At 45.1% G+C, this 21,850-nt stretch overlaps 1 protein-coding gene across 1 annotated transcript in view; it reads right to left on the bottom strand.

The window, feature by feature from the left end:
* Pkc53E (Protein C kinase 53E) overlaps positions 1-21,850 on the bottom strand; it is a 235,858-nt gene that overhangs the window by 11,841 nt on the left and 202,167 nt on the right. The window lies entirely within an intron of this gene.

Below are 21,850 nucleotides of genomic sequence, written 5' to 3' on the forward strand. Positions count from 1 at the left end.
TACTCGGTGCTTGCTTTTCTCTATTTTCGCGCATAATACGAAGCGTACGCGATGTCCTCGATGAACATGAACTAAACGAGATACCGCGTTTATATTTCGTGGAAGTAGAGGCTTAATATGGGTGACGTGTAAGTAAAGCTGAATGTGTAATTTAATTACTGCTTTTCAAAAAAGAAAGAGGGGCCGGGGGCTAGGGTAGGGGGTCGGGGGGTCTTACGAACGGTGTAAAATTTAGCTGGATTTACTGCGAGAAGTATACGAGCCACTGGGATCGAATTTGGGCAAAGTGGAAGAAACGCCATGACTGATGTGCATGCAAAGTTAAATGTGCGTGGGTCAAGCAGGGTCCCTGCTAAGTTGCTTTATCAAGTGATCGACAGCGTTCTATAAAAGCGAGTAAGTTCTAAACAAGTGGGTCAACTGGTTATTCATATGCAGCCAATGTTTCATAGCGCGTCGTTTAAGTATGCAGGAAACTGCAGAGATCTGTTTATGCAACTGCTAAAAAGAAACAAATTTGCTGACATTAACCTGTGTTTCCGAAATGACGCATTTCTTCTTTTCACATTTCAAGGCAGTCGTCGTTACTTGCCCACAAATAATGGCAATAGCAGCGTGCGTTTGGGCGTGTTTGCTTTCTCCGAAAAGTCTGAAGGCAACGTGTTAGCGATGCTCAAGCGCGGGCAATGTTCAGGTAACTTGTGCGCCAAGCGTAGACACCTTTCAACACCACAAGTACGAACTGGTAACTACTGTAGATAGTACCCTGAATTATACGCCACCGAAAGAAACATGAACAACAAAATTAGCGCGCATGTAACAGCTATTTTACACACACCAAAGCGCCAGCAACGTAAAAATGTACAAGTTCTCACTTTACTTATGTTGGCTGAGTTCACATAGTCGCGATATGTGGTATGTATTTAAGTGCGGCAGGTATCTTCAGTATTCCTTGTACTCAAAAATTGACTCATTGTGTGCCCTATAACGATAGATTGATTTTGGCCCGTAAAACCCCACCATTTAATTTAAAATTTAAACTGAGCTATAAGCATAGTCAGCACGACTGATCACATGTCCGTGAGCGGTGTTGCCGATAAGCATATGGGAACATAAATTCCAAGAAGATTTCCCCGAGAGTATATTTTCAGGAGTTTATCAACAATTCTTATACAACAACTTGCATAGCGGCGCCACTCATTCCTACGTAGCATGTGACCTTCGAAGCGGAAAGATGTTTTGCATCTTTCTAGCAACAGTTGCTGCAACGAAGGCTCCGGATCACTTTTCCTGCTCGCTTCTTCTGCACGCGCAACCAGTGAGGGTGCACCAGCTGCTTTTCCAGCGTTCCTTGGCCCGATCGTCGAGCCTGGTGACGACACTCGGGTCTGCACGCGCTCTGCGATCTACACGTGTGCGTTTCGCCACTTGCTTATAAAGCGACGCAATGCCTGCGTCCCTGACGTCAGTCTGCTTTAGCGGAGGCGAGAGGCAGCTCTACCGTGACGCTCGCTTCAATTTGTGCCAGTAGTAGCAGCAGCGAAGGCACGGGGTGACTTTTCTCGCCGGTTTCCTCAATTTGATTTTCCCCTCCCTAGTTTTACCGCTGCGGACTTGGCGCGGCGACCGCCCTGCGTCTCATATCGCGCGATTGCTTTGAACGAAACACTTGCTAATAAACTTGAAGCGCTTGAATATATGGTTCAGTCAAGCTTAGCGCGAAGCCTTGTGTATGTACCAGCTTGCGGCTAAAACAAAGCAGCAGGTGCTTGCTAAGGGTGTCCAAGGGTACATGACGTTAAGCGAAACAGTTCCTGTTTGACAAGTTTGAACTTTTTTCAGGGTGAGAGTAACATGGCTGCAGGAAACGAGGCTCTGGCACCTCAAGAGAGAGAGAGAGAAAAGGATGCACCGAAAGGCAGGGAGGTTAACCAGAGGCAGTTCCGGCTGGATATACCCTGCACCTAGAATCCCTCACCTCAAATGACACCTCAAAATGAAACGGCACTCAAGGAACCAGGAATGTGCGCAGTGTTAGAGGTCCTGTCGCGCTCGAATAAAAGGCATGTCAAACACGCAAGGGAGAAGACATGTGCGTGAGGTGAATCAGCGATTTGGTTCGCTCGGCGATTTTGATCCAATTCGTCACGCGCACGCACGACTCACGGAAAAGGGCGTACTTCTCGGGTCTTGCTGCCGGGTGAATAAAAAACGATTTACTGTGGAAAGCGTATGAGGCTCGCCCAGACACTGCTCAGATTGGCTAATCAAGCGGCTTTCATCGCATCATAGCATGCATAAGGTGCGCAGGCCTCCAACCGTAAAAAGTTCTTTACTATGACGCTCGCCCATAAACCCCAATTGCCATGCTACTGGCGATAGCAAGGTTTTCGGTATGCTGACCGATGCGCACATTTTAATAACGGTATAATAAATTATATAGAAAGGGCCTTGCGGTTTCTACACCACGCTCTCAATCACTGCTTGGAAGGGCCAATTCCTCTCTAATCAGTTTTACTGCACGGCGCCTTAGACGAACCGTGTATGACATTCGCTAACATGACTAACTTTTCTTTGGTTTGCACCTCTGAATTGTGGTCAAACGAATCTCATAACATTTTGGGATTTCGGTGTTATCAAGCAAAAACAAATGTGTGGCGGTTCTACCATTTTCGTCGCCTCAGATTTAGTGTACACTCGCAAAGTTCAACCATATTTTCTAACGTTGCGTATACAGAATCAGGGCGAAATAAATTAAATTAGTCTTATCTCAAATATGTTCAGAATGGTTCATTTCCACTTATTCACTCTCCTTTCGGAATTTGTACGTACCGTTCATTAATTTCAAATAGTTCTGAGAATAAACTCGTCGTAATCGACGATGCACGAATGAAGTTATTAGACTTTTACATACATCGTGCACTGGTTGTTCTTGCTGTTATGGTCTTGAGTCACACATCACATCTCCAACTAAAAAAAAATTAAGTTATGGGGTTTTACGTGCCAAAACCACTTTCTGATTATGAGTGGGGTTATTCGTTTTCGGGTTTTATATTTTTTCAAATTCGCGGGGTATAAATCTGGCGTTATTTTTCGGCTTGATAATAGGGGAGAAATCGGGTTTTTTGTGGAAAAATGACGCAATTCGGGTTTTATCGGGTTAAATTTGCAAACTAATTATTTATTCGATTTGCTCTAACCGGTGCGTAACAATTAGGGGTAGATTTTGGGCTGCTTTCAAGAAAAGATTGCAAAACTTGGCGTTTCTTTGGTAATTAATTATTACTCGAAGTGAGAGGCAACGGTCAGTTTTGAGAAAAGAAACATTTTATTCACGAGGGCTAGTCATCGACGTTCTACACATCCTTATTAACATACATAATGATCTGCATGCGCAACATCTCGGTTTCCATACGAGACCTGTCTGGTCTCCGCAGGTACCTTAGCTGAGAGAACGTTCGCTCAACGTCACAGCTGCCATTAGCTAGGCACAACAATGATAACGCTGCATTTGCTAGCCTTGGGTAACGCACAGTTGCGTCGTTCCAAACGTCCTTCACTTCAACACCTTCATTTGTGGGGCTTGCTTCCAGCAAGTACTGGTTGAACTCCTCGCGAAGCGAGCCTACATCGTCCATCACGGAATTAAAGAGAGGTCGGTAGTCATCAAACGACTGGCTCAGCAGCTGCTTCTGGAACGGATCGAGTACGGCTCCCAGTTTCCACAATGTCAACTGGTTTTCTTCTTTGTCTGAGACGTTCCATTTCAAAGTGCAGTCCCATTTTGTGGAGATTTTGCCGCAGAACTCTTCACAACAAGTTTTTACTAATATGGCACTGCTCTTAGGCAACATAGACAAAACACCTTTCGCCCGATCACTTTTACAGATCATCGTGGAAAGCTCGTTGGCAGTCTGCTGTAGCTTGACGTTTACGAGGTGATCGAAGCTTGGCATGAGGAGTTCTCCGCTTTCAAGCGTTTTCTGGACAACTAAAAGAGGCTCGAGTGCATCTCTCATTAAGACTGCCTTTGCATAAAGAACCTCTTTTTCAGAAAGTATCGCTCGAATAGCTTCCGCTTTGGTGCTATCATGCGAGCATTCAACAAGTTCTGCGAATTCCTCTCGCCTGCGCGCCAACTGGAGGCACAGTAATTCCGCGCGCACAGTTGTTTCAGAAATCGGGGAAAATAGGGTTTTACCCGATATTTTAGGAACACGTTCGGGGTGCAAAAATCGGGTAAAATCGGGTTTTACCCGAAAGCGAACAACCCTAATTATGAGGCACTACGCAGCGGAGGACTCCGAAAATTTCGACCACCTGGCGTTCTTTAACGTGCACCTAAATCTAAGCACACGGGTGTTTTCGCATTTCGCCCCCATCAAAATGCGGCCGCCGTGGCCGGGATTCTATCCCGCGACTTCGTGCTCAGCAGCCCAACACCACAGCCACTGAGCAACCACGGCGGGTACCTCTCCACCTAGTATTCATACAAAGTTCCCTATGAGATCGTGCGAGGCTATAAACTATTTTTCTCACCTTCCTGTAGACACCGACCTTCGATGCTAACACTTTTCGCTTCTGTATTTAACAAATAATTATGGCTGCAAGTGCTGATCCTAAATGAGCACCTGTCACATCACTTTTGGATCTTGAAAACGCTCTCATCAAACTTGACGTTTTCCTTAAAGCTGCAGAAGTAAGTACAATAACCATGTTGTGTGGAAAGCTTTACTATTTTTTCGCATGACGTACGTATATAGCTGGCGAAATGCTCATTCAAATGCGTTTGTAAGAAGAGAGCACTTATGCTACCGTGGAGAAACACAACCCAATTTGCAGTGAAGCGGTTTCTATCGAGTATAGTTACATTAGGAATTTGAGCTGCCGCTTTCTGTCTCTCTCTACCTCTTCCGCTTTCTACCTCTTTGTATACCCCCACTCTTCCCCCGTGCAGGGAAGCCAACTGGAACTACCTCTAGTTAACCTCCCTGCCTTTCTATGGATCATTTCTCTCCCTGTTTCAGTTGTCCGTATAGTTAACCTATAGACCTTAAAACACTGTCAGCACATCACTCATCCATTTGAAACGCTGTACACATACACGCTTTCGAACCCTTGCTTAATGGATATTTAGCGAAGACCGTAGTTCTCCACACACGTTTAACTTCGTACACACTTCAGGCATAATGTGTCCCCCATTTTCATCGAATTTTGATTTCAGTGACTGATCTCTTTTGATCTCTTCCGGTATAGCTAGATAAACTATACGCCGTCCTTAACATGCACTTTTAAAGCTCTAGAGTGCTTGCAGAAGCAACTTACTGAGAAGGCCGTAATTAATTTGCACACTTTGAACTTTGCCCGCACATCACACATGGCCTAACCCCTGTTTTACGAGATATAAACCAGGTAACTCGTTTAGTTCACCGAGTACCTCATAGGTGCTTTCTATGAACCAATGAAAAACGCGAAAATAGCTATGGTAACGTCCTTCCTCTACATTGTCCGAAAAGCCCGGCCTGTTCTGACAGCAGGCAAAGTGTCAGCTGCCGTCTTCTGGGACTGAGGACTCGTTGCTGGCGAATTTTTCTGCGGAAGAAGAAGATTACCGAATGGACTGGTGCACTACGAATGAATGGGTGCACTGTATACGCTGCCTTTATTCGTCACCTGGAGGGCGCTATCAACGCTGAGTGATGTGGCACTTTTACAGGAGCGATCCTCCAACCGCCAGCAAGACGACGCACCCATCACGCGGCTCTTCTGTGGCAATCGTTGCCATACACTTTTGCTGCTTTTCTTTGCTTAAACACCCGCCGCACTAGCCATATCTTACACCGTCACACCCATTCACCTTTTTCTCAAAACTGAAGAATGAACTCATCGTAATCTACTTTCCCAATGACGGCAATGTCATTCACGCAGTCTTTCAAGCCACCGTTCATTCAAACCGTGGCTCTTTTTTAGACGACCAATCCTTTGAATTTTTTTCCTGGCCCGCCGTGGTTGCTTAGTGGCTTTGACGTTGCGCTGCTACGCACAGGGCACGGGATCGGATCCCAGCCACGGCGGCCGCATTTCAACGGGGGAGAAATAAGAAAAACGCCCGCATACCGTCCACTGCATGCACGTTACACCCCAGGTGTTTGAAATTAATCCAGAGTTCCGCACTTCGGCGTGACTCATTATCATGTCGTGTCGTGTCCTTGGCACGTAAAACCCCAGAATTTTTTATCCTTTTCCTTAGAGCGGAAACACGGCAATATCGCTGGGCCAGGTGCGTGGACAATAGAGAAGAAAGGTACGCCATGGTTAGTTACGTCAGCACCTTCATCCTTGCCGAGACCGTCTAACGAACACCTTTGGCACAACGCCCGTAGATATACATCAGCTCTTTGCCGCAAAGGGTCAGTGAATTTGCACCAACCCACGACGTCTCGCGGATGGATCCAAGTGACATACATCATTGGCTTCCGAAATTGATCTTTTCAACTCATCAGGAGTCCGCGGAAAGTTTCGGCGCGATCATACTGGTGGCAGCGAGAAACCAATAAAGCGTTCCTCGTTGCGTTGGCATGTCGTGCGCTAGTGACGTCAGCGGCACTTCTAGCAGAGATTATGATGGGATGGCACAAGCAACATCGCATGCGACAAATTGGTATTTCTCAAGGTGGTGACAGGCAGCGCAGTGAGTCTTCCTTTCGCGCTCGTTTTGCAAATGTTCAACAAACACGCACAAATCATAACGCTGTCAACGGAAGCTATAATCAGTGACAATTCAAGAACGCAGGAGAGGCATCTTCCAGAAATGCATAATGCGCCCGCCATTTAACCCTTTGCACATTTAAAGTAGTTTCTTGAATATGCGACAGCAGTGGCGTAGCCAGAAATTTTGTTGTTGCATTTAAAATAAAAGTTTAATTCTAGTGCCTACTGGTTTCAAATATTTTATTTAGGTGGTCAATTATTTATTAAAAATTGGCCAAATCGAAAATTTTCAGACAACGAAACTATCAAGTTTAAAACTCCGTGACTCAACAATGAAAAGTGATATCACAATTCTGTGAATTGCATCTAATAGTACATCTACAGCGGACAAAATGGATATGTTATACATGAATCTCAAAAAAATTTAGTATTGTGGAAATACGGTTTGTGCAGAACCCTTGTACACAACGTAACCAATTCACGTAAGATACAAATTGACATAGGAAACTTGTCCGCTTTGACTGTTATAATAGATGCCGTTTACAGAACCACAATGTCTGTTATTCATGCATAGCTATTAGTTTGTAAACGTCGTACTTCTATATTTTCAAACTTTCGAATTTTTCAAAATATTTTAAACAACATTCAGGCCCCAAATCGAAGTTGTGTTTCCAACAGAACTAGGATTTAACTTTCTCTCTCAAATGCAACAAATTTCAATAAAAGCGATTAGCAGGATTATCTAAGAAAAGGGTTTCTGCGTTTTACAAGTATTTGAATAGGCCGCGTCGGATTGGGCCCGAGCTAAAGCTTCCTCTTAAACAATTTGTCAAGGGATCAAATCCATGAATAATAACTGCATTGTCATTGCCAAAGATGCTGCAAACGAATTCTTGAACGCTACGCACAGTCAAAACAATAAAATATGTATTTTTTCATAAAAGAATATACTCGTATGTGCCAAAAATATTGCCCAAAATAACTGATATCAATACTTCCATATTTTGGTCTATTTTAGTAAAGAAAATATCACACGAACTTTAGAACTATATCAGTTCCAAACCAGGAGAGCAGTGCATGCTACTGATATGAAAAATTAAAAGGCAATGAAATGAACAAGTTGAGGACAAATATGTTAATGAAACTTTGTCATTCAAGAACCGTGCTTACATTCTTGTATATATGCAAGGGCCAGTGAAAAATCTCAATGACGCTGTAATTTGTTTTAATGTATTACGCAGAAGCAGCTGTCACCGGTCGTATATCGTGAGTAATTGCACCGAAATCAGTCGCAACAGAGGGCACGTATAAAAAGCAGGAATTCTGCAAGATATACGAGGGCAAGTCAAATGAACGTGAGCCAACAATGGGGTACTTCTTATAAAAGTAGTCTTCATGAGAATTTAGACATTTGTCCCATTGACTAACGAGTCGCGTGATTCCCGTCTTATAAAACTCCTTGGGTTGCTGCTTCATAAAGTCTGTATCTGGTTCCCTTGAGCTGTTTTTTCGGTTGCCCCAAAATGTAGAAGTCGCAAGGGGACAGGTCTGAGCTGTATGGCGGATGCTGCAGCGTTTCCCACTTGAACTTTGCCAGTTTTGTATTAACCACATAAGCGACGTGGGGACAGGCATTGTCGTGGAACAAGATGACCCCATTCGTCAATTTTCCACGTTGTTCGTTCTTGATTGCGACACACTGCCGTTCTGGCGTTTCACAATATCGGAAAGAATTGATAGCCTCTCAAGATTTAGCAAATTCTATCAGTAATGGACCCTGACGACCGAAAGAAAAGTCAACAACACCTTTCCAGCGGAAATGATGGCCTTTGCGTTCTTTGGCGTGGTAAATTCGAACGTTTCCACTGTAAGCTTTGCCGTCGTGTTTCAGGCTCGTAGTAGTGGCACCAAGGTTCGTCTTCGATCACAATTGCAAACATGAAGTCGTCATCCTCATTGTGATATCCGATCAGATGAGTCAAGGCAGCGCGAAACTTCTCCGTCTTCTCGCTATGGATCAAAATCTTGGGGATCCATTGCGCACCAAAGAGCCGATAACCGAGAAGCTCATGAATTAAGGCGTGAACCGAACCGTGACTGATGTTGAGACGGTCTGCCAGTTCATCGATGCTTATCCTCCGTTCTTGTTTCATCAGCTCATGAACCTTTGAAATTGTGTGGGGGGTGATTGCACGATGGTTTTGGCCCGGTCTTGGAATGTCTTTACAACGTCCTTTAAACCGTTTGCTCCAACGCTTCACAGTGGTCAATGAAATGCCGTGTTCAACGTAAACGGCAGCCATACGGCGATTAATTTCTGTTTCGGAAACACCTTTAGCTGTCAAAAACTTCGCGACACCGAGCTGTTCAACTTTTGAAGTGTCCATTATGTGACGCAACCATATTCAACCCAGTGTATGAGAGCATTAAAGAACATTTATCTTCACACCTGCGTGTCACTTTTGTAAATGAGACATGCCGTTCTCCTACGCGCATGCCTCGCAGATAATGAACCGAACCATTATTGCGCGGTTAGGGTAGGCGCACTTTCATTTGACTCGCCCTCGTACATTAGAAATGCAAAGATACAATGGGATATACAAATGTGAAAATACGGCTTGATAAAGGACAAGAAAGTGTCACTGGAAACATAGTTCACTGCATGTATACACAAAACATCGCAACAAGACATTCAAGTATACGTATAAGTCTCCAATGAGTCTATGTATGTACGAAAAAGTAACTGTATGTAATGCGTCAAACAAGGCAAATAAACATGTTGCACAATCATAGATTCACAGAATCCTAGTTTCCACTCCCATTCCATCCACTCCCCCCGATGTATTGCGCGCGACGAAAGGCGGTGCGCTTGCTCCCCGCTTTTCTCCTTTGCGCACACAAGACTGAGCCACCATCGTCGGCTCCCCCATTCCACCGCCCCTCCTACACTTTCACTCGCACATACAGCATGCAGCGCGTAGTCACGATGTTATCACCCTTGGACTTTATACGAAACATGAGGGCGATGGCAGGAATGCGCCTGGAGTGTCCATATAATTGCTTTCGCAATAATACAATAAACTTATCCGGCAACTGAAGCGTCCCGTCACCCATTACTTTCCGCAAAAGAAGTATCAAAATCGAACGTTCACCATGCGACAATTCGCTGCGCCGCAACAATATATTTTTTTTCTGTAGGGGCGGAGGAACCCAAATGAAAAAAGAACGCACAGGAAAGTATGTTGGCCAGAATCGAATGCCTACATCGGGCACCTAATGGGGCTACAGAATTAATACCAAAGAAAACATGAGACGATTGGCCCACTGAGAACCATACGCATATTGCTCAGTATCCTACACCGGCGAAACAAGACTTTCCGGAAAGGTTCCGCTCAATGAACGCGGTGCAATCCTTCGAGTCCCCACAGTGATGGCGGCGAGCGATCATTGTTTTTTTTTTCTCTTCTGCTAGCCAGAAAGCTTCCAAAACTCTGTCAGGTGAAAATCCACTCGGCCAGAGCAAACCGAACGCCCACCGAAGTGCACCGCGCGGTGGTCGGGGCCATACGAGAAAAACATATGCGCTCTGGCTCGCTCTGGCAGCCCGTGGGTAGGGTAGCGAGAACAACAAAAATTGAAGAGGCTCAATGTGTTCTCGGCGAATAAAAGTCAAAGTAGAAAAAATAAATAAGAACGTAGTTACTTTGGCTGGCTTTAGTGTCTTGACGTGGTTGTTCTGGCGTAGGTTAAGAAAGTGTTGATATTTTTTTTATGTGACATGACGGCACAAATGAACCACCCCAACACATCGTCTCATTGGACCTCGCTGCGTGCTTTGTCAACTCGTCTGCTAGTGTGTTGATTTGGCTTGTCTCGTTGTATGTTCCGATGTAAGACTTTAGAAAAGTCAATGGACCTTTGGCGTCAAATGTTTATAACAACATTAAACCCACAAAGTTCCACGATTGAAAATTTAAAGCACAACTTTGGAAATGTCAATGCACGTTTCACATCAAGAGCTTATGAGATTTATACCCATAAAGTTTCGCAATTGATATCTATGCGCTCCATAGATTCCGTGGCCTCAGTGAGATGCCGCGGCGAGCCCGCTCACCATCAAAGCGCCCTTGAAACATTGTGCTCGGATGGGACTGCTTGGCGTTATGTGACTGCCGGTGTATGGGCGTTGCCACGAAATCCAGCCCGAGTTCGCAATCTTCGCGGTTAAATGTCTTTTCGAGCGTCAAAAAGACATTCTAGACAAAATCCAGAGTGATTTCCGGCACCGGGGGTCGCGTTGGTCGGCGGTGCACGGACAGCACGAAAAAATTTCGGGGGGGGGGGGGCTGAAGCCCCATAAGCCCCCCCCCCCCCTGGCTACGCCTCTGGCGACAGGCGCCAAGAGCAGCATCAGCTGCTCGGCAACAATTATAGCAGGCCGTGACACCGCACGAAACGGCGAAAATCTGCTAGTATGAGAACGAAGAAGAGCTGCGCAAAGGGGTCTCTTGGAACGGGAATGGAAACGGAAACGCGATAGCGTTAAAGGGACACTAAAGGCAAATACTAAGTCAGGCTAAAATGATAAGTGCTCGAGAATCTCTAAGGCATCAATATTATGGCGAACAGAGCCTTAATAATCGATAAATTGAGATAAATACACGACATGATTAAGACTCCCCCAAGGCATTCAAACACTTGGCCGATGACGAAAGCACTCCTCAGTTAAATTCTGGCACTATTATTCAACCACTTGTCGCAAAAAACTATTTCATTGCATTATGAGACAAAATAAAATGCAACGTGTCCAGTTCTACTTCATTTTCAAAAAAAAAGAACTCATTGGAAATTACCGCTGGCAACGACGCGGGCGGTCGAAGGGTTTCGTTTTCGCTCGACTCTGCGCCGCCCACGCTTTCGCGTTTCAGTAGCTTCGTTATCGCGTAGTGCCACGCTGCTTTTGGTGGCTTGCAACACTCGCGCAAACTGCAAGTAGCAGAGAATTCAACTTCCATGTGATGTCGCGGGATGCCCGAACGGTCTGCGCCACTTGACCAAAAATCAGCTGCATCGCCGAGTCCACCACTGTTCTTAAAAAGGGACACTAAAGGTTGCTATGAAGTCAAGTTATAGTGATAAAGCAACGCTCTAGAACATCTAAGGCGTCGATATAATGGCGAACAGAGCTTTAGTAACCGAGAAATTGAGGTAAACGCATGACACGATTTGAGACCCCCTAGCGACATTCCGGTACTAGCCCGATGACGAAGGCACTCCTCATCATAATTTATGTCACTAGAACTCAACTACTCGTATTAAAAGGATCATTTCATTAGGTTATAAGACAGAAGACAATGCTACTTGTCTATTTCTGTTCGATTCTAAGAAGAAATAACATTTTTACGTTACCCTTCAGTAGTATGGGTATGGTGTCTAGTATGGGTGGTCGAACGGTTTCGTTTTCGCTGGACTCTGCACGCTCGACTCTGCGCCGCCCCCGCTTTGGAGTTTCAGCCGTTTCGTTATCGCGTCGTGCTGCGCTGGTTCTGTTGGCTCGCGAAACTTGCACTTGGAACAAGCAGGGAGAATGCCACGTCCTTGTGATGTCGTGGGATGCGTGAACGGTCCGCGCAACTTGGCCAAGGGCGGTTGCAGCGACGAATCCAACGTTACTTATCACTGTGTGCCAAAGAGGGAACCTCTCCGTTCGAAGTGGGTAAGTGCCGTACCTCTGCCACAGCGCGTTGGCAAAGAGCCGAGAAATGGCACACTGTGCTCGCTGCACTTTCGTCCAGAGGATTAAGAGTTCAACGCCGACTTACTGAAGTCCTGTGGAGTGCCTTTCAAAGCAATACTTTCCCGTAGCGCTGCTCCGTCGGTCTCGCCTGCATTCTCCGAAGCGCAAGAACAACTGCAGGTCGAAGGCAGTGCAGCATTTGGTTTTTACGAAGGAAAAGCTGCAAATGTGCGAATATGTACAGCCATGACATACAGTTGCCGTCGTAGTAGTACGCAATGGCGCCGGCAGCGCGAGCCCTCAGCAGCAGGTCACGTTCATCAGTGCTTAAATCGCTGAAGTCGAGCCCAGCATCGCGAGCCAATGTGTCGCTGTCAGGGTCGTCCATTGCAACGAGCGTCAAAGTTGGCGTCATAAAAAAAGAACCAGCTTATCGCCGCGCGCTTTCCCTTCCGCTAGCCACCATAGTTCCGCTTTCGCGCTGCTGTCGGCTCCATCTTGGCTCTGTCTCTGAACGCGCGTTTGCGTTTTGCGCAGAAAAGCCGTAGCGCCGTCTGCGGGCGCCGTTTTACTCACCGACGGCGCAACGTCACTATGATACCATGACGTCGCCACTCCTCGATCGGAGGGCGGGCGCTTTGAACTCCGCTAGAGGTACGCGGACGCTTCAGAACGCATTTTCTCTTAAAATAAGTCTCTTCTTCGCATGAAACAAGCGTTTCGAGGTTCCTGGGACGGTATTTCAACAGTCCACGTTGACTTAATATTAACCCTTTAGTGACCCTTTAAAACCATTTAAACTTCGTAAAATAACGACACTCTCCTTCTCCACCTTTGCGCGTCGTTTCTCCGCTCTTTCACGCTCCCTCCTCAACGCTACGCCCTCTACACCCACCGCCACCTAGAGGAAAAGTCTAGGTGGCGTTGCTACACCGCTCGAGCGTAGCAACAGCGCCGCCTGTCGGTCGCCGTTTTACTCATCGACTGCAGCAAAGGCTGGTGAAGCCGTATTAGCGACACTACTGCCCCGGTTGGGTGGCGGGAGATTTGAAATTCGAAAAAGGTATGCGGACTCTCCAGATGCAATTTTCTCGTAAACTGTTTTTTCCTGGCACGAAACAAGCATGCCAAGGTTTCTGGAATGGTACTTAGGCAGTCCACGTGAACTTAGTATTTGCCTTTGGTGCCCCTTCAAGGAGCCCATGTCGCAGAAAATCCGGCACCGGCGTCTTTTAGGCAAAAAGTTTTTCGAATCAGCCATACCCAGGCGATCCTTGTGACGCAAAGAATTTACAGAATTGAATTTCTCAGGCTAGAATACATTGAAAAATCGTAAACTACGACATACAAACAACCAACAGGTATCATCGCTCTCGGTTGTAATTTGACTATACGAGAAAACATAAATCTGATACGAGAAAACTCAAAGAAACACCTTTTCCAGCGTTTCTATAATTCACAGACCGGCCGCGGTGTCTGCGATTTGCGCTCGCCTGTGCGCGTCTTGGGGGCCACGGAGCGGCTTGCCCCCTTCCTTGCAATACCTCCAGTGGGCGCTCGCCTCTGCCGCATTGCGGCTCACACAAGAGGCTGCGTTTCTAGCACAAAGCCCGCCTTCGTGCATAGCGTTCGCGGCCAGCGCTTCCTGGTAAACATTACGGTTACATGCGCTCCATTTACCGGGAAGCGTGAGAAGCAGTCAGGAATCTTTTAATGCTATCGCGTTCCACTCTTAAAAGCAAAGCTTAGCAGTCCTACAAATTTTTTCACTGAACTTGCGCAAAATTACGCAACTCCTCGCCAAACCCTCTGCCCCCCCCCCCCCCCCCCCTTGAAGTGTCGATGCGCTCCACGGTCTAGATGCACCTCGTGACACTGAATGGGCCTTCACAGAAATAACTTCGCAAATTTCACAAATTACCTTTAATAGGAAGTTTTAGAATAGGGGCCCCAATATTTTGGGGCCCCAAACAGCTTTGCGGGTGTTAGCGTTGGGGCACGTAGGAGTGAAGAGCTTTAGAATAGGGCTTTGCGTTTGCGGATAGCGTCTTGCGCTGACAGCGCCGCTACGGCGTCTAAAAAAATGATTAAAAATAATTAAATAAAATATTCCATTTTATGATATGAATAGTAATTTTGACTTGCGTGTATTTGCGTTTAATTACAATTTAGAGGTTATTCTTCAAGCAGCAAACAATTAGTTGTGCTTAGTTTTGAGCAACAAAACCAACTTTACGTGCCTTCACCAGCCAAGCTTAGCCGTGCTAGGCCTACGAGCCATAAAATCCACACTCGAATTCGGAATCAGCGGCGTCTAATCAATCAATCTTCATAACATACGCTAGTTGAGAGAAAGCGATAACTGCAGTCACTTCTCCTAGCTTGCGAACTTCACGCGTTACCGCGAATCGAACCCAGTTTGGTGCTAGGTCAGAGCCGTCGCTTCGATGGATGCCGCCATGTTTGTTGACGCAAAGCTTTTGGGAACGCTATTTGAGCTCCCGCTAAATCGGTGAAATAGCGTTCCCAACGCAAAACCCATACGCATTATGCGTCTGGCGCATGCGCAGTGGCTTCGATGCTATTTCTTTGGGGCCCCAAAACCTTTGGGGCTCCTATTCTAAAACTCTCTAATGAAACAATCGCAATGTCCTTTGGTAACAAAAAGAAGTCATTGCATTTTTCTTACAAAGCCAATGGCAACCACTTGTCTCGTATTAGCGACTTCAAATACCTGGGTTTTATTCTTTCACATAACTTAAAATGGCATAGTCACATTCACCACATATCTGGAAAAGCGCTTTTGAAACTTGGTGACCTTAAACGTCTTTTGAAAAATGCAACAAAAGAACGTAAGCTAGCTGCTTACAAATCACTAGTTCGCCCGATACTATAACACACCTCAACTGTTGGGTCCCCTCATTGCGCGCGTGACACTGACCACTTGGAATCAATTCAGAAAAAAACAGTCAGATTCATCTATGCTCGTTATGATCGCAGCTTTTCACCTTCATCACACGCGCACATATATCGTTGCAGACTCCCAAACAGACGCACACATGAACCTATCATCTGCATAAGCTGCATAAGATTGTCCACAAGTCATCCAGCATTCAGGCAGCTTTCCCTTTTGCATCTTCGAGCGCACGTTCAACCAGACAAAGCCATCCGCTAAACATCGTTCTTTGTAGGCCACATATTGACTACTTTTTAATTTTACTTCTTTCCCCTTACGACTGAAGTCTGGAACAGTTTGGATGGTTCATTTCGCGCACTGCCATTTGAAGAGTTTGTTGAGCAATTGCCTAATCATATCACCTGTTGATTTCTTCTTTACTAGTGTCATTTCTTTTGTATACACTAAAATCTGTATCCACTCTTGCTATACGACTATCATATTACCTGTTGATTTGTTCTTTTCTAGTGTGATTTCTTTTGTATTTACTAAAATCTGTACCCACTTCTGCTATGTCTCGAAATAGAGACTTACTTTTGTCGTTCTCGGTTTCTTGAACAAGCAGCCAGTGTACAGAACAGGATCGTTTTATCGCGATTGCCTTTCTTAAGATACTTCAAGCACTTTCCGGATCTAACCCCTTTCCTTTCACGTTAATTTGGGTCACTGGTTAGGCAGAAATTCATTAAGGTAGAAATGTAACCTGTAGACAAGAGTTTTTCGTTGAGAAAGCATCTTACATGGTGATCGACTTGCAGATTTTCACAAATTCATTTCCCTCAATATGCGGCACTATGCAAACTCAAGCAGAATGGGGATAGCGTCTTCAAGCATGCACTACTGAAGTCACGTCAATGCGAGGCACCAGATTCCTTATCCTGGCACAAGAGGTCGCTCCAAGTTCCGCAAATGGGAAGTTGCTAGACTTCTGTGAGCGACACAACCTTGTTATAGCAAATAGAGAAAGTAAGTGAGGGACAAATCACGTGGGAATCGCGTAACAGACAAATAGCCATTGACTACTACTTAATGTCGCAGGGGATGCATAGCAAGCTCGCAATAATGGAAATAGACGAAGAGGGGAAGTAGAGCCCCGAAAGTGATCATAAGTGTACTAGTCTACAGTTGGAAGCCTTGCTCAAAAGAGAAATGCAGGGAAGTCAAAAGGAGTACGCAAAATTAAATGAAGAACAAACGGCGCAAATAGTGGCCAGCACAGAGGAAGCAATGGAAAAACATCCCATGTAAAAGTGGGATTATAATCAGTTAGAACTACTCATTAGTACAAAAATAAAAGTAAAAGGAGTAAACCGCTGGAGAGGAAAGAGGAAGCCACGAAGTTGGTGGAATAAGGAAATTAGGGAGGCCATCGAACAACGACGGTTGGCATCACGGTAACACAGAGAAGCAAAGAGGGCGCAGTTATCTGAAGAGGAAATATGCCAAAAATGGGAATCTTATCGACAAAAGAAACAACAAGTGCAGGTCCTCGTCCAGGCTAAAATAAATCGGTCCTCTGATAGCTGGCTGGCTGAAGTTCGCGATGCAACTAAAGGGGGGTCAAGAAAATTCTGGAACCATATAAGCTGGCTGGGTAAAGCGAATCACAGAAAGCAGGAACAGATTCGCGATGCCGAGGGAAATTGTTTAGAGGGAGATGACGCTGTGAACTACATTGGTTCAGTTTATAGCTGAGTCATTTAGGAAAGGTGATAGGGTAATCGCCCCAAATGAGGGAGCAACACAGGATAGCACAATAGAAAACAGCTTAGACCTGACCAATCTCAACTGGGAAAAGGAGGAAGCAAATGTTCCAAAATGCACGTCAGCAGGGATAGACTAAATCCCAATCAAGTTAATTAATGAACTTGGCCCAAGAAGCAAGGAAACGCTGATAAAAACATTGAAGGCAGCCATAACAAATAAGCAAATTCCGCACAGCTGGAAGCCGAGTAAAATGAATTTGATTTATAAAGGGAAAAGCGATAAGACGAACATAAAATTATTCCGCCCAATTACGATAACATCAGTTATATATAGGCTGGCGATGCAGGCGGTGAAATTAAAGATGCAGTCATGGGTAGAAAGTAATAGAATACTCGGAGAACTTCAGAACGGATTCAGAAGTGGTAGGCGGTTAAATGATAGCCTGTTCGTGCTTACCAAGTGCATTGAAATAGCTAAGGCGGGAAATAGACCTCTGTATTTAGCCTTCCTGGACATAAGCGGTGCATACGACAACGTGAACAGGGAACTCCTGTGGAATACATTAAAAGATGAAGGTATCGGTCATGAGGTAATTGATTTTCTACAGGAAATATATCCATAAAATAATGTTGAAATAACACGGGAAGGAATTAAGAGTACGACAACTGTCGTGGCACACAATGGATTAAGGCAAGGTTGTCCTCTATCGCCGCTGCTGTACATGTTTTATATGATAAGTATGGAAAGAAGGCTACAAGGAAGCAATCTAGGGTATAATTCGTCGTACAGATTAGGCGGAAAGGTTGTTGAGCAACGACTGCCGGGTTTAATGTATGCGGGCGATAGTGCACTGTTAGCAGATATCCAGGAAGATTTGCAAACTCTGGTTAATTACTGTGGAGACGAAGGAGACAGCTTAGGCTTCAGTTTTACTGTAGCTAAGTCCGGTGGGATGTTTTTCAACGATACAACTGATCAGGGGCTTAAAATACAAGGCCATGAAATACTCCGAGTGGCCGAATACAAATATCTCGGGGTATGGGTAAACAATGGGCAGATGTACACGGAAAAGCACGAACAGTCTCTCACAGCAAAAGGGCGAGGAGATGCCGGGATAATGAAACATAGGGCATTGTGGGGGTACAACAGGGATGCAGTACTGAGAGGTATTTGGAAGGGAGTAATGGTGCCGGGGCTTACTTTCGGGAATGCGGTCCTGTGCTTAAAGGCAGAAGATCAGTAGAGACTAGAAGTAAATCAGAGAGCTGTTGGAAGATTAGTACTACGTGCCCACGGGAAAACCACAAACGAAGCAGTACAGGCGGATATGGGCTGGACAGTTCGAAGCACGGGAAGCTCAGAGTAAAATCCTATAAGAAAAATGCCCGAGAAATTGGACGATAACAGGTGGGCAGCTAAGGTATTTAAATACCTATACAGAAAGAACGTTGACTCACAATGGCGGAAAAGAATTAGGAAGCTAACCAGTAAGTATGCCAGACACGAGGACGGAGAAAGAACATTAAACGGCAGGTTAAAAACGCGGAAGGCAAAAATTAAATTCAATAAAAAAGAAGCATAGCGTTGAACTATATCGATACTCGAAACAGCAGATCAGAAAGAGGCAGTGCACTACTCTTTGAAGCTAGGTCAGGATGTCTTAGAACGCGGAGCTATAAAAAGAAATTTAACGAAGAAGAAGACACATGTACTGTGTGTGTAAATCTGAAAAAACAATAGAACACCTCCTACTAAAATGTGATGGTATCCATCTTGCTGTCGATGAGGGTATAGTCACGCTTCCTGAGGCCTTCGGGTTCAGAGATAACAGTCATGCAAATAAATATGCGGTGGAAATTAGCAAAACGCGATCGGAGGATTGGTGGTTCAAAAGCAGAGAGGCGACATAAGGTTAAAAGTGTAGGAAGACGTATTTAAAGAAAATGGCGAATTTTAATAACTTACAACGCAGTTAAACAAAAATAAAAAGCTGAGCATGGTGGCAGCTGCCATCACCCCGTTTCAAAGGGGACGCTCCTACCTTCCATCCATCCATGGTGGACACAGAATGGAGGAAGAGGTCAAGAAAGTTGGCTACCAAGTACAGCCAGGAATCGCCAGAAAAATGAAAAAGAGACAGCGAATTGAATGCAAAGAATGAAAACAAAAAAGACCATGGAGAATTAAAAGAATGGGAAGAGAGAAATTAGAAGGGAGAATCTGTATGATAACACAAAGCCCAGTGCCTTACTATTTGAGGCTCGAGCTGGTTGCCTAGGTACAAAAACATACCGGAGCAAATATTCGCAACAAGATAAGGCATGTGTATGCTGCAGCGAAAAATTCAGGAACCACTCAGCACATCCTTCCGGAAGCACTTGGATTTAAAGTGGACGAAGACATCAACCGGTTGGCAGTCGAGACAAGCAAGAGACGTTCAGAGTATTGGCGGAGGAAAAGCAGGGACAAGGTTGATACAACCGGACCTGTTACACAAGGTAGATAGAGAAGGTTTGAGGAAAAAAAGGATTAAGGAGATGTATACAAAAATGCTAGAATGAAAAGCACGTATGGCATACCCGATTAAATCAAGCAGGCTAGGAGCCTATTTGTCATGGCCCCGTTTCAAAGAGGGTGCCAATAAATCATCGTCGTCGTCATGGTCAATTGCCGTCGGCTTTCGGAGGTGACGTTACACAAGGCTTGCTAAACACTGACAAAACTTACCTTAGAGCCTAGGAAGGAGGTCCACTTTGGATTTAGAACATGGTCATACGCGTGTATGTTTCACACTGGTAAACAAAGACATAATCCGACTCCATGTCACGAACACCAACGCGATCTTTGCAGGCCACTAACTGATCATATCGCTGCATTGGAGGGATTGAACTGACAGCGATTATTTTATCTGTGATGTTTCAGTTCTGACTGCCTTTATACGGCATAGCTTTAGTATACGAGGATCTTAAGAATTGAAATTCAGGCGCTGTTACCAGTGGCAAATTCAGCGCCTCTTCGGCAAAATCAGCAAATCATTTATTATACTTGCCTCATAACTGAAATCGGGAATAACACACTGACAAGCCTAGTGCTCCGACCTCAAACCAAGTCGTCTACTTAGCCCCCTCTCATGTTTCTGTCTATAACAATTTGAACAGTGCCAATTGATATAACAAGGGCAAACAGAAGGCACACTCTCCACTGCAGGCGTCTAATAACTATTTCGAAATAGTTATTAAAATAGGTGTATATATTTGCATATAAACGTTGAATAAAGAAAACACAACTAGAAAAAAGAAACTCCCAACCTGTTATGCTGCGCACGTCCCCCCTCTTTCTTGGGTAATGCCGAAGACATAATAGTCACGAATTGGTCTTTATTTTTTTATCCCCGCATTCACTTTAGGATTTTAATTCCTGATATTTACAGTTTGGTCATGTTTGTTGTATAGACAACAATAATTTTGCTACGATTTGTTTTGTGTGTGCGTGTCAAGGTTAAGGCGGAAACTTATTTCACAACACACAAATGCAGTTACTGAACGATTTTCTGATCTGAACTTTTCGGACCCGCTCGGTTATTTGGACGCGCGCAGCACTAGTGAAAAACAGATTAACGCCAAGAGAAACTTCAGCCACCGTTACGTGAATATTTCGTGAATGAACTTGAATATTTCCGTTTGTGGCACAGATTACTATTGCCGGTTAATGGCATCCTTACGATCTATGTGTTATTTATTAAAGAGTTAAACAATTTTCAGTATTTGTAACAAAAAATTTGTATTTTCGCCTGCAGTATTCTTTACACTCTAAAGTTGGCAGGTCTGTATAAGTGCGTACTGATCTCGAAACAATGTAGCCAGTGCACTGTCTTCCTTTTTCTTGGCACTGTAAAAATTTGACAAGCCAACAAACCCAACATCTAAAGCCATCTGCCGAAGACATTTCCTGCGCGTGATTTCATGTGCCTCCAACATGTTTCCGCGGTGGCGCGTAGAGAGAGAGGCTCCAACATGCCCAAGCCTAACTAAAACACGTATTGTAAGAGACCACACAAAAGAGCTAACACACCACACGAGCGCCGACTCGTCAAACTTGCTATGCAGTTCATAATGCCCAACCTCTCCTGCACCGTGGATCGGCGTCTTCACTGCATGGCAGCAACATAAGGAGCCTTCAGAGCCCACTTGAGCATGTAAGGGCTCCTTGCAGTAACAACGCTTGAAACGACAGCTTGTGTTGCCGAGTTTAACCAGGGAGCACATAAAGCTAACACTGCCGTGACTTATTCAGAACTGCTGGGGTAAAGCATCGGTATAACGACATAATCGTTAACGTGCAGTCCTTTTCGACGAAAACACTAACGCCACACTTTAAAAGTTTCAAACGCATTATAATGAGACAATGCATTCCAAGATGCCACTACAAGCGCTGATTTCAATTCTAGGGTATTACATGCCAAAACCACGATTCGATTATGAGGCACGTCGTAGTGGGGAACACTGGATTACCACGACTTGATTATGAGGCGCACCGCAGTGGGGGACCCCGGATTAATTTTGGCCACCAGCGTATCTTCAACGTGTCCCCGATGCACGTGACCACGTATGTTTTTGCATTTCGCCCCCTATCAAAATGCGGCCACCGCGGCCGCATGGGGCCCGCAACCTCGTGCTTAGCAGATCAGCATCATACTGGCCACCGCTAAGTAACCGCAGCGGCTACTATCAAGATACCAA

This window comes from Dermacentor albipictus, chromosome 8, assembly GCF_038994185.2.
Source record: "Dermacentor albipictus isolate Rhodes 1998 colony chromosome 8, USDA_Dalb.pri_finalv2, whole genome shotgun sequence".
Taxonomy (NCBI): domain Eukaryota; kingdom Metazoa; phylum Arthropoda; class Arachnida; order Ixodida; family Ixodidae; genus Dermacentor; species Dermacentor albipictus.